The sequence below is a fragment of the Lissotriton vulgaris genome, chromosome 2_1 (assembly GCF_964263255.1).
Source record: "Lissotriton vulgaris chromosome 2_1, aLisVul1.2, whole genome shotgun sequence".
NCBI classification, from domain to species: Eukaryota; Metazoa; Chordata; class Amphibia; order Caudata; family Salamandridae; genus Lissotriton; species Lissotriton vulgaris.
This window is the reverse complement of record NC_141687.1, coordinates 768,182,992-768,195,621: the sequence shown is the minus strand read 5'-3', so window position 1 is coordinate 768,195,621 and position 12,630 is coordinate 768,182,992.

The following is a 12,630-nucleotide window of genomic DNA, read 5'->3' as shown; positions in this document are numbered from 1 at the left end:
TACTCATAAATTGATGTTTTGATTACAAAGCAATTACCAGTAGTGAACATTGAAAACAAATTCAAGCAAGCCAAAATTGATTAGATGTAAAAATAAGCAAGACGTATAAAAAGAGAAAAGCATAAAAAGCCTTCAAAGAGCATAGCTGAGCACAGGGTAAAAAAGCATTCAGAAGCGCAGGGTAAAACTTTAATTTTCTTCATCACAAAATTGAACTAGTGAGTTTCTTACTGGAGCACTCTTAAGAAGAATACAACCACAATAGAAATCAGACAAGCACAATTAAAAATTCTGATATTATAAAAGGGAGTGCAGAACCAATGGCTAATGTTCAGTTCACCAAAAAACAGTAATGGGCCTTGACTCGAACTCAGTCAGGCTGAGTCAAAATACAAAATAGAACAACACGTTTGCCAAAACTGAGATAGCCTCCTACAAAGTCTTACAATAGACCTTTATGAACAAAACATAAACGTCGGCTTTTTAGTTACACCATCTAATGATTTATTCCACTTTTTTTGTTTTCATAAATTTTGCAAAAAAATTAATTTGTTTTCTGCAAAATTTATGAAAACAAAAAAAGTGGAATAAATCATTAGATGGTGTAACTAAAAAGCAGACGTTTATGTTTTGTTCATAAAGGTCTATTGTAAGTAGGTTGACCAGATTCTCAAAACAGAAAACGGGGACAGGTCATAGACATAGAAGTAGGACTACGGTTTGCAGTAACCATCGACATAAAAGTAGGATTATTTGATAGCTGTCATGGACATATAAAAGGGACTACAATGACAGCTCCTTCCACAGACCGAGGTGAAGCATTACAGACAACAAATCTGAGGTCTTTTATTGGCACCCCGCTCCTTTACATAGCAGGATTAGTACTTCTTATTACATTTACAGTTTTGAGGACTATAGCAAATATTTGCCAAAAATCAACAAAACATCACAGGCTAGCAAACGCTAGTGCAAAGAGAGCATGCGCGCATGCTCAACCGGAATAATGAAAAACAGGGACATTTCTGTGTTTAACCGGGACACTGTTTTAAAACGGGGACATTTGAGTCACTTGGAGAAAAGTGTTGGGACACGGGGACACTTCTCCAAAAACGGGGACCGTCCTGGGAAAACTGGGACGTCTGGTCAACCTAATTGTAAGACTTTGTAGGAGGCTATCTCAGTTTTGGCAAACGTGTTGTTCTATAATGTTCAGTTCAGTTCCCAAGGTTACAACTCCCAGAATGAATTTTTATATATACCAACTAAGCTGGTGTATGGGATCCTCTAGTGATCCTAGCTAACAAAGCAAGGACTGGTTGTAGGCGGCCCTCATGATGAGAGACTAGTTGAAGCCATTGAAACAAGCATTGGTAAAGTCAAGAGGTCTCTCCTATATAATGGAGTGGCACGCTTTGGAGTGCCAAAGCTTGTTTATAAAACATTGTATAAAAAGAAAATAAAAAAACATTTCAAAATGCTTCAAAAACACGAATCTTAAGCTATCACAAAACAATACATTGAAACCAATATGTTCAATCTTTGCTAAATGCTTATTTTAAAACAAAAATACTTTTCACATAGGAAACACTTGAAGAGAATTTAGAAAGAAAAGGGGGTGTCAGAAATTTAAAGGCAAATGTTTGCCAAGGTCTAATTTACTTTCTATAAAATTCAGAACAGCAAATAAGGGAGAGAACAGCACGGAGTGTTGAGGTGTTTTTGAGGTGGCAAAGCCTACGGTGGAGTGAGCATCATGGATCACAGGGAGGTTGTGAGGGAAGCACATGAAGGAGAGAGCCTCAGGAACCCTGTTGGAGGTACAGGGGAAAGCACAAAGGGAAGAGAGCAACACAGAGCTCTGGGATGATTTTCTATGGAGGGTGGGGAAGTAGATGAGGACAAGAGCAATACAAAGCGGAGCAGCTGAAGCACACAAGGAAAGTATCAACTTGGAGCGCAGGATATTTTTCAGGTGAGAAGCACATGATGGAGAGAGCAACATGGAGATTTGGGTTTGCAGGGGGAGAGCAATACAAAGACAGGGGGCAGGGGACTTGAAGGCAGGAAAGCGAATGAGGGAGAGAGCTGCAAAACACATGCACTCACATTGAGTGCCTAACCAAAAAGTAACAAGCATTGTTAAATCCAATTGGTTTCACCTATGCAAAAGGGATTAGCCTTGGCAATGTGTTTAGCCATGTTATACACCAGTGTGCCTGCTGTTCAGCATGACTAAATGTTAGTGGCAAGGTAAGGGCTGGCATAGACTGGAGTGCAGTACATTGGGGTAGAGCTGGATGGGGTAGATTGGAGTAGTGTGGAGTGAGGTAGACTGGGATATTGTGGAGTGGGGTAGGTTGGTTTAAACTAGCGTAGAGTGGGGTAGATTGGGGTAGAGTGGAGTGGGGTAGAGTGGAGTGGAGTGGGGTAGAGTGGGGTATATTGAGTGTGTCCAGACCCCGGTCCAGACACTCCTCGCGCTGCACGGCTCCTCCAGTGAGCTCGTGACCCCCGCCCCCTGCTGCTGCTGCCACCGCGAGTTTGCGGCTCCCGGTGACTGTCTGATTGCTTTCTGACAGTTTATTTTTATTTTTGCTCGCTTCTTGTATATCGCCTGCATTCTGTCCTTAGGTGCGTCTCGGGGTGGTTCTGTAGCAGGGGTGGGCTCATCCGGTGTTGAGTGCATGGAGGTTGCTGGAGGCGTAGTGCAGTCTGGCGTGGCGGGGGCGCAGGGTCCAGGGGTTCTGGCGCTGGGCGCGGTCCAGGCACGGACCGGCGCAGATGGGCTTACCTTTGGCGTGCCTTTGACGCACAATCGCCACCACGATTGGAAGCCACCACGCACCACCACACCCAACAGCTGCCATGCCGCTGCTAGGGCAAGGTCACCGAAGGCCAACTGACGACCACCCTCGCCCGGAGACCACCCGCTGACCCCACCGACCCAGACACCGCCACAACCAACCTCACACAGTGGATTAACGACTGCCCAACACCCTCGCCCCTCTCAAGACCTCCACAACCAACCACACCAACAAGAAAGCCACCTGGTTCACCGAAGACCTCCGGACCTCCAAGCACACCTGTCGGAAGCTGGAGAAGAAATGGCTTCACGACCGAACACCAGACAACCACACAGCCCTATTTTTTGTTGTGCAGGTACTTCTGGGGTAGCGCGCTGGGCGTTTTCGGCGCTGCACTCCCTCTCCCTCTTCATCACTCGGTCCTGCAGGAGATTCAAGTCCTGCCTGGGCTCACAGTTGGCCGCCATCTTGGGTGAGGAGGCTCACCAGGCGAGCGGTCTAGCGCTCGGAGCCTCACACCAACCATCTGCCCTATAAAATGGCGCCCCCTTACAGGGAGCGCAGCGGACGGGCGCAGCGAGCACGCCGTTCGTGCGCCGAAGTCGCGCCTAAGTCCAGCCCGTCTGCGCCCGTCCGCGGCCGGACGGGCCCAGGGGCCAGGGATGCCGCTACCGTTATTTCCTACTCCCCTTCTGCCCTCATGCACTTACATTCCGCCACTAGTCCTCTACCGCTGGACATCTGGACGCGGATTACTTCACTTGGAATCGCAGGTAACCTCTCCCCTCATTTGGGCCCGGTCACTCCTTCCACCTCACCTACCACCTCCGAGTCACAGATTCGTTTACTTTATTTAAACACTCGTTCTTTGGTCAGACATCAAACTGACATTTTTCACCTACTTATGACTGAGAGGCCTGACGTTCTTTTACTTTCTGAGACCTGGCTCACTGACGACTCCCTCCCGGACATCCTGGCAGCGTTACCTCCAGATTATTATCTGCTAAACACCAACCGCCCAGGGGGCCGTCCCGGGGGGGGGTCGCAGCGGTAATACATAAGAACCTTAAGGTTATTGCTTCCACTTCTATGATTCTTCCTGAAGTGGACAATCTGGTTCTCAGCCTTGAGACTGAGGCTGGCGCAGTTACCCTTATGGTACTTTATCGCCCTCCCCAGCCCATGCCCTCCTTCCCCGTATCTTTCATTGAACAGCTTGCCAGTCTAGCTACTTCCTCCCCACGCATAGCCATTGTTGGGGACTTTAATTACTGGTTCCAGCATAAGGATGCTGGTCCCCACGCCACCGAGTTGTTCGAAGGTCTCTCGAGCCTGAACTTTAGCCAATTAGTCACCTCTCCCACCCATAGGGGCGGTCACATACTCGACCACATCTGGGTCCATGGGGTTAAGTCCTCCTGCCCGCTTACCACACCTTGTGTGTGGTCTGATCATTTCCTAATTGATACTACCATCTCGGTGGCTGGTCAGATCAGGATCCCCCCGCGGGAGGGTGGCTTGGCTCGTAAGTGGAAGGCTGTTGATTCCTCCAAATTGTTATCTCATCTGTCTCACACACGCCCCCCTATCCTCAATGATATTGACATCAACGAGCTAGAGGGCCAGGTTTCCGACTGGCTCGTGTCAGCTAGCGACATCTTTGCCCCTTTAATCAAGTTCCCTCGGTCCCGACACAGTAATTCTCATAAATGGTTTACTCCCCAACTTAAAGCCATACAGCTGGAACTCCGCCAATCAGAATGTAAGTGGAGAAGAGATTACTGCCTGTCAAGCAGAGATACCTATGTGGCAGTCCGTAATAAGTATAAATCTGCCATCTCTGCAGCCAAAAAAGCCTATGCCTCAGAGAGAATCTTATTAGCCCCTTGCAAGTCGAAGGAGATTTTTAGAGTCCTGGATGAATTCACCTCTGATCCCAGGACGCTCCCGACCCAGGTCCCTACACAAGAATCCTGTAATGCACTCAGCACTTTTTTTATACAGAAGATTGTTTTGATTAAGGACACTATTCCGTTCACCTCACCTGGCGTTGATTCTGTTACTCCCCCTCATAATGCTTTTTCCATTACTCAGTTCCCTCCCTTAGATCCAACATCCCTAGCCACTCTGGCCGCCCGCATTAAGTCTGGTTCTCCTGACGACCGCTGTCCGCCTTTTATACTTCGGGACATCCGCCACTCTTTACCTGACTGCATCCTTCCCTTGCTTAATTCTTCTCTCCTCTCCGGGACGGTACCCAGCTCCTTCAAGGAGGCTGTTCTGGTGCCTCTGTTGAAGAAGCCTGGAGCCGATCCTGCCGTCCCGGCGAACTATCGTCCTATCTCTCTCTTACCCTTCTTCTCTAAAATCTTGGAAGCCCATGTCACTGCCTGTCTCTCTAGGTTCATCGAGAGTTCTAACTTTCTTGAAGCTAACCAGGCCGGTTTTCGACCTGGTCACTCTACGGAGACTGTGATCCTGGCCGTCCTGGATACCTTGAGAGACGGAGCTGACAAGGGTACCCCCCAGGCCTTGGTACTATTAGACCTGTCGGCCGCCTTCGACACGGTGGACCATAACATCCTTCTCCACCGTGTCGAACAGGCCGGCATCCAGGGCCTGGCGCTGGCATGGGTCAAATCCTTCCTTACTGGGAGATCTCAGACCCTCAGCCTAGGCACATTTAGGGCTCCTAGGGAGCACCTGCCTTGCGGGGTCCCCCAGGGCTCCTCTTTATCCCCCCTTCTCTTTAATCTCTATCTTTGTCCTCTTCTCTTTTATCTGAGGCAGTGGGACGTCACCGTCTTTAATTACGCGGACGACCTGCAACTCCTCTTTTCTTTAAACTCTCCCTCTGCTATTCCCAATTTCCAGGCAGTCATGTCCCATATCCTTCAGTGGATGTGTCAGAACCAGCTTAAACTGAACCCAGGAAAGACGGAGCTCCTCCTCCCTGGTAGGAGCGCTGTCCACTGGGGTCCACATTACTGGCCGGCAGAGCTTGGCCCTCCTCCTATCCCGGTGGCCTCGGTGAAACGCCTCGGGGTCACCATTGACGCTGGGCTATCTCTCGGGCCCCAGGTGGGGACGGTGGTCTCCTCCTGCATGTTCCAACTGCGCAGGATTAGGAAGGTGGCTTACCTCCTCACCCCCGATGCTCTGTTGCAAGTCATCATGGCCCTCGTCCTCTCCCGCCTGGATTTTTCGAATTCCATCTATCATGGTTTGCCTAAATGTTCCATCTATAGGCTGCAAATCATTCAAAACCAGGCGGCGAGATTGGCCCTCGGGATACCGAAATGGCAGTCTGCCAAACCCCTTCTCATCAAATTGCACTGGCTTCCTGTCAGCCTAAGGGCAGCCTTCAAGCTTGGCTGCCTTATTTTCAAGTCTCTTTCTGGTTCCTGCCCCGCTTTTCTGAAATCCCTCATCCGGCCCTACTGTCCTTCACGCAACCTCAGATCATCACACTTACACCTCCTGGTTGTCCCCTCCATTAAACTCTGTAGATCTGGTGGTCGGAGATTCGCCTACCTTGGCCCCAAATTTTGGAACTCCCTTCCTCCCCCAGTCAGGATTTCTCACACTCTCATCCAATTCCGTAAATCACTAAAAACCTGGCTTTTTCCACAATCTAGCTAAAGTCCCTCTGTTCCTTTCAGCATCCTATCAGCGCCAGGAAACTCACGGTGACAGTGCGCTTTATAAGCACCCCTTAACATAACATAACATAACATAACATAACATAACAGCCCTTAAGAGCGCCACCCGCAGACACCACCAACTCATCAGGACCGCCAAGAGGACGCCTTTAAGGACCGCCTAGACAACAACGCACACAACACCAAAGAACTCTTCAACATCGTGAAAGAATTCTCCAACCCCAGCTCCAACACCAACGACATCCCACCATCACAAGACCTGTGCGACTCCCTGGCCACCTTCTTTCACCACAAGATCACCGACATCCACGACAACCTCAACTCCGACCCCACCGCACCCACCTCCGAGTCCACCGCCCCTGCGGCTACCACCCACACCAGCCGCCTGACCACTTGGTCCAGCATCAGCGACGAAGACACCGTCAAAACCATGAACTCCATCCACTCCGGATCCCCATCGGACCCCTGCCCTCACCACGTCTTCAACAAGGCTATTACTACCATCGCACCCCACCTCCGGAAAACCATAAACTGCTCCTTCGAGACAGCCATCTTCCCGGAAATCTGGAAGCATGCCGAGATCAACGTCCTTCTGAAGATGCCCAAAGCGGACCCCAAGGACCTCAAGAACTTCTGGCCCATCTCCCTGCTCCCATTCCCGGCAAAAGTAATAGAGAAGATCGTCAACAAACAGCTAACCCGCTTCCTTGAAGACAACAATATCCTGGACCCCTCCCAATCTGGTTTTCGCAGCAACCACAGCACCGAGACCGCCTTCATCGCCGCCACTGACGACATCAGGACCTTGATGGACAAAGGAGAAACAGCCGCCCTCATTCTCCTGGACCTATCAGCAGCCTTTGACACAGTCTGCCACCGCACCCTATCAACACGCCTCCAGGACGCCGGCATTCAAGAGAAGGCCCTGGCCTGGACCACATCCTTCCTCTCCGGCAGAACCCAGAGCGTCCGCCTCCCACCCTTTCGCTCAAAAACCACTGAGATCATCTGCGGCGTCCCACAGGGATCCTCCCTCAGCCCGACGCTGTTCAATATCTACATGGCTCCTCTCGCCCACGTCGCACGACAACATAACCTCAACATCATCTCCTACGCCGACGACACCCAGCTAATCATATCCCTCACCGAAGACCCCCACACAGCCAAAGCCAACCTCCACAGAGGAATGAGGGCCGTAGCCGACTGGATGAAGGACAGCAGACTGAAGCGAACTCAGACAAGATGGAGGTCCTCATCCTCGGACCCGCCCCATCAGCTTGGGACGACTCCTGGTGGCCCACATCACTAGGCACAGCCCCGGAACCCACGGACCACGAACGCAACCTGGGGGTAATCCTCGACTCCACCCTCTCCATGACCAGGCAAGTCAACGCCAACTCCGCGTCCTGCTTTAGCACCCTCCGAATGCTCCACAGAATCTTCAAATGGATCCCTATCGACACAAGAAAGACCGTCACCCAGGCCCTCGTCACCAGCCGACTCGATTATGGGAATGCCCTCTACTCAGAAACAACAAACAAGCTCCTGAGACGACTACAACGAGTCCAGAACGCCTCAGCTCGACTAATCCTTGACATTCCCCGCCGCAGCCACATCACACCCCACCTGAGAGGCCTGCACTGACTCCCCGTCAACAAGAGGATCACTTTCAAGCTCCTCATCCACGCACACAAAGCACTTCACAACACCAGACCTGCCTACCTCAACAACCGATTCAGCTTCCACACCCCCACCCGAAGCCACCGCTCAGCCAACCTCGCCCTCGCCTCAGTCCCTTTTATCCGGAAAACCTCGCCACCAAGACCTGGAACACTCTCCCAACCAACCTACGACAGACTCAGGACTTATCGGCCTTCAGAAGACTCCTCAAGACCTGGCTCTTCGATCAGTAGCACACCCCCCCCCCCCGCGCGCCTTGAGACCCTCACGGGTGTGTAGCGCGCTTTAGAAATGTAATGATTGATTGATTGATTGATTGATTGGATTGGAATAGATTGGATGGACTGGAGCAGGGTAGAATGGAGTGGGAGGACTGTGGTAGAGTGGAGTAGGGTAGACTGGAGTGGAGTAGAGTGGGGTAGGTTAGGGTAGAGTGTGGTACATTGGAGTTGAGTAGATTGGGTGGATAAGATTATGATAGATTGGAATGGTAGATTGGAGTGGAGTGGGGTAGATTGTAGTGAAGTGGAGTTGGGTATATTGAAGTGGAGTGGGGTAGATTGGGTTGGTGTAGGTTGGAGTGGAGTGGGGTGGAATGGAGTGTAGGGGCGGAGAGGTGTGGAGAGGTGAGCCTTGTTGTAAAGTGTCTTACATTACAGTGTCGTGGAGAGGCATGGCTTGGAGTGACATGGCATAGATTCGAAGGACATAGAGTGGAGCAAAGAGTTGTGGAGTAAAGTGGTTTAGAGTGTTATGGAGAAGGGTAATGTGGAGTGGCATAGTGTGGAGTATGTATGGTGTGATAGCGCAATGCCATTACAGACAACACATTTCCAATTGAAAATTACTATTACATTTGCACATAAATACAATTTTAATGCGCACAAAAGATAACGTGTGGAAATGTTATCACCAAGTGTATTGATTTATTTTGATCATGTGAAATATTGATCATGTTCTGATGTAGTCTGAAATATCCTCAGAGTTCATTTTTGTTGTGTGCTAAAGAAACATCCTACAGCCTGCCCTCTCGCATCAGTACTTAAGAGGATGGATTATCAGATTAATTCTCTCACTTTGAAGTCAGCAAAAGAAAAGTTAACACCAAGTTCCCTCGGAATAAAAAGCCTGACATAGGGCCTCTGACTTTGAATGCACAGCAAATGAAACAAGATTTAACCGCTTTGCCACGGCGGACATTCCACCACAGTGCGGGCGAATCTGACGCGTGGACAGATCGGACGGCCCCCGGTCGTCATCCGCACTCGCCCACTGTGACGTCGGACGGCCAATGACCGTCCCACGCATGGAAGTGGTTAAAGGCCTGTTTACAGACAGCAAGTACTCACAAGAGAGACTAAGTCAAGCTGGATAGCCTAAAACAACAAGCAAATGACAGAGCTAGCTAGGAAAGATGCACTCCGCAGACTGGCTCAACAAAAAGAAAACAATAGACCCCAAAAGTGCTAGCAGTGTAAGTACACAAGTACTTGGGCCATGCTCTGGAGAGGTCACTTGCAAGAAGAGGGAAGTGCAGACTGCAGAACTAACCAACAGGAAGCAAGCAATTTAGAGTGGCTTTGAAACCCACCAATGATAAGTAATGGGAGAGCTCCGAGACCACTAACAGTAAACAAAATATCTCAAAGAGACAATGCATGCACTATCTATGTGATACCTAAAAAGGAGTTCCTAAAAAGTGAGCTGTAGCAAAATACAAGCCAGACAAGCAAAAGGATGGGAAAGAGGATTGCTACAAGGGAGGTATAAACACATGACAAGATAGGACAAGGAAAGCCAGCAAATAGCAACCAATGATAAGCAATGGGCTGGCTGCAAACCCACTGTAAGCTCTTGGTAAGCCCACACTAGGTATTTCACAAGTAGGCAGGCAGCTTGTGGTGTCTGGTGGGCAAGGCCTAAAAATAGAGCTGCGAGACAACTCACTTGTCTTTCTGCTTCCACAACACATCACCAGGCGCGCAACACCCATTGGGCTCACCGGGCTTCAGCCCCCCCCCGTCGCCTCCTCTGCCCGGGCTAAGATTACACGCACTGAAATGGTGCAGGAAGGCTGCGCATCCGATGCGAGAATGTGATTGTTTTAATGCTTTCTGAGAGGCCCAGCAGCCCGAGCCAGACAGCCAGCCTCTGAACAGTTTCAGCGAGTGAACCCCCCTGCCCCCACCTCTTGTTTTCCTTTAGGGTGGCGCAGAGGCGAAATCCTTGCCTGAAGGCAGGGATTTCACCTAAGTACTTGATGGGTTGTGAGCATGGGGTGTGAAGATGTGCACAGCAGGGGGAAGGCATGGCCAGTTAAGGTGATGCTTTTCCTTTGTAAAGGAATTTCTGCTGGCATCTTAGCACAGGGTGTGCTGTCTGTGCACTTGTTTAGATGTGTATTCCATAGAAGTGCACAGACAGCAAACCCTATGACGCCAGCAGGAATTAATTTACAAAGGAAAAGCTTCACCTGCACTGGCCATCCCTTTCCCCCTGCTGTCTGTGCATTTGACCCACATTGATCTACACAGTGAGACCTTTGGGAGGGGCTGGATGCCAGGACACAGTGCTGCTGATCAGCCATACTCCACAGTATAGTATCAGAAGAGCAGGCAGCAGTTTTTTGTGTAAGTTCCAGTAACTTTAATGCATTTTTCAGCACAGCATTACCTACTGCCTGCATATCTAGGTTACTGTGAATGTTGTTCTTGACTTACATACATAGAAACGTCAAAGAGGACAGTCCCCTCCAAATATGCAAATGTAGTGTAAGTTTGTAGTGTTCATTTTTTTTATGGTGCCAGTGAGTAATTTTATGGTTCAGGGTGGGTTACGGGTGGGTTACGGATTGGGGTGCCAGGGGGTAAATTTAGGGTTCTGAGCGGGTATGGGTTTTGGGGTTCCAGGGGGCAATTTTAGGGTTCAGGGTAGGTATGGGTTTTGGGGTGCCAGGGGACATTTTAGGGTTCAGCGTGGGTATGTGTTTTGGTGTGCCAGGGGTAATTTTAGGGTTCAGGGTGGGTATGGGTTATGGGGTGCCGGGGGGATTTATGGTTCAGCATGGGTATGGGTTTTGGGGTGCCAGGGGTAATTTTAGGGTTTAGGGCAGGTGTGGGTTTTGGGATGTCAGGGGGCTATTTTAGGGTTCAGGGTGGGTATGGTTTTGGTGTGCCAGGGGTAATTTTAGGGTTCAGGGCAGGTGTGGGTTTTGGGGTGTCAGGGGGCAATTTTAGGGTTCAGGGTGGGTATGGGTTATGGGGTGCCAGGGGGGAATTTATGGTTCAGGGTGGGTATGGGTTATGGGGTGCCGGGGGGAATTTATGGCTCAGCATGGGTATGGGTTTTGGGGTGCCAGGGGTCATTTTAGGGTTTAGGGCAGGTGTGGGTTTTGGGATGTCAGGGGGCTATTTTAGGGTTCAGGGTGGGTATGGGGTGCCAGGGGACATTTTAGGGTTCAGCGTGGGTATGTGTTTTGGTGTGCCAGGGGTAATTTTAGGGTTCAGGGCAGGTGTGGGTTTTGGGGTGTCAGGGGGCAATTTTAGGGTTCAGGGTGGGTATGGGGTGCCAGCGGGGAATTTATGATTCAGGGTGGGTATGGGTTATGGGGTGCCGGGGGGGGGGGGGGAATTTATGGTTCAGCATGGGTATGCGGTTTGGGGTGCCAGGGGGGTGATTTTAGGGTTCAGGGTGGTATTGGGTTTTGGGGTGCCAGGGGGTAATTTTAGGGTGTGGGGTGGGTATGGGTTTTGGGGTGCCGAGGAAGGGGTAATTTTAGGGATAGGGTGGGTATGGGTTTTGGGGTGCCAGGGGTAATTATAGATTTCAGGGCGGGTATGGGTTTTAGGGTGTGAGGGGGTTAATTTTAGGGTTCAGCGTGGGTATGTGTTTTGGTGTGCCAGGGGTGATTTTAAGATTCAGGGTGAGTGTGGGTTTTGGGGGGCAATGCATCAAACTAACAAAAATGTGTGCTTTAATTGTTGTCCAGTTTCAAATGCAGAATTCACCACATTTTTTTCTCAGCTTGACCTGAGCATTAACCGATCCTGATTATCTGCCATTTTAGCTCCGCCCCATTGATTTACATTAGCCACGCCCCTTCATCTGCCATGTTAGCCCCCCCCGAAATTAAGACCTAGTTGCGCCCCTGCACATCACCCACGTGTAAACACAGTACAGATATTAGGCAGACGGGAGAGGCTGTTCTACACAAATAACAGGAAAGCCAGACCGTTGACAAGTACAATTCTATCTGTCTTCCTAATTAATGCCTGCAGGTACTTTACACTGTCCTGCCTTGATTACTGTCCTTCGAAACCGTTTCGGGCATTTGTCTGCTAAAATTTACGGCTATTAGTTTAGAGATCTGACGCCTCCCGTGCTTCCTTAATTGCCATGACCTGTTTTACACTTGTGCACAGGCAACAAGATGAAGTGCCGTCCCCGCCCGCATCCTGCGGCGCCGGTGGCTGCGCGCATCCGAG